Here is a 993-nt window from a genome sequence, read left to right as displayed (position 1 = left end):
AATTCTTTCCAGGCGCCTGTTCTGATGCACTGAGAGACACTGGGATGGTGAGTGATCTGAGAGGAATAGAGTCAAGAAACCTGCAGATCCTTTCACTTGTTAATAGGTCAACTACTTTTCTGTTGGTTAAAATTACATACTAAGGTGTTCAGCTGTGTATTCTATGCCAAATATATTCTTGAATAATGTTACAATTACATATATTTTGAAGAGGACTTATCTAACATACTCAACTCTGTTACTTTTAAGGTCACAGGATATTTTGACCAAGTGACCAATGGAGGAATGGAGCAAACTTGGCCAAGCTGCAAAACAGGTTTGTGTAGGATAAGAGCATGTTCAATATTTTATGGTTCAAATAACCATTGTGTAAAAACTAAGGTTTCTTTTTTGTGTTTTTTTAGGGATGGAATTGGATTGACCAGGCTGGAAAAATCTTTTAAATGTGCACTGAAATAAAAATCAAATTAAATTCACAAAATCTAGCTTTTAGTTTTATTTTTTGAATCTCCCCCCCTAATAACTTAAAATGTGCAAACCCCAACAAATACAACAAATTGTAACAATACAACAAAAATTCTTTTAAAACATATATACAATTTTTTTTTTTAAACGGTAGCGCCTGGGCAGATCCCACGGAGGGGCCAGCCTGAAGTGATGCTCCATGGCAGACATCCTCCGGTGCAGCCAATACAGGCTATCCTGTCTACTTCCTGGCGGGTGGGGAAAAAACAAATAATATATTAACTGGAAGAGTTTGGTCCAAACATTTTTTAAAAGTTCTGTCCTTTTAAAAAACCAAACAAATAAAAATATAAACTTACCAGGAGGATGTCTGCCATGTCACCGGTGGTGGGGCGGTGGTGGGGGGCTCGGAAGCTCCTCAGGAGGGCTGGCTGCCTCCCTCGATGTGGAACAGGCTGTGTTTTTAGAAGGAGACCAAAAAAATAGGAGAGGTAAGTACTGACCAAATGTAACAGTATAATATGCAGC

General features: G+C 38.5%; 1 long non-coding RNA gene across 1 annotated transcript; it reads left to right on the top strand.

Annotated features, from left to right (window-relative positions):
- The first annotated feature begins 240 nt into the window (after nucleotides 1-240).
- On the top strand, nucleotides 241-481 carry LOC140337873 (uncharacterized). The gene is made up of 2 exons (XR_011922148.1): nucleotides 241-316; nucleotides 405-481. It is a non-coding gene; the product is annotated as an uncharacterized lncRNA (long non-coding RNA).
- The last annotated feature ends 512 nt before the right edge of the window (nucleotides 482-993 follow it).

The sequence above is a fragment of the Pyxicephalus adspersus genome, chromosome 9, assembly GCF_032062135.1.
Source record: "Pyxicephalus adspersus chromosome 9, UCB_Pads_2.0, whole genome shotgun sequence".
NCBI classification, from domain to species: domain Eukaryota; kingdom Metazoa; phylum Chordata; class Amphibia; order Anura; family Pyxicephalidae; genus Pyxicephalus; species Pyxicephalus adspersus.
The sequence above is the reverse complement of the archived record's forward strand: the minus strand, read 5'-3'. Positions and strand labels throughout refer to the sequence as shown.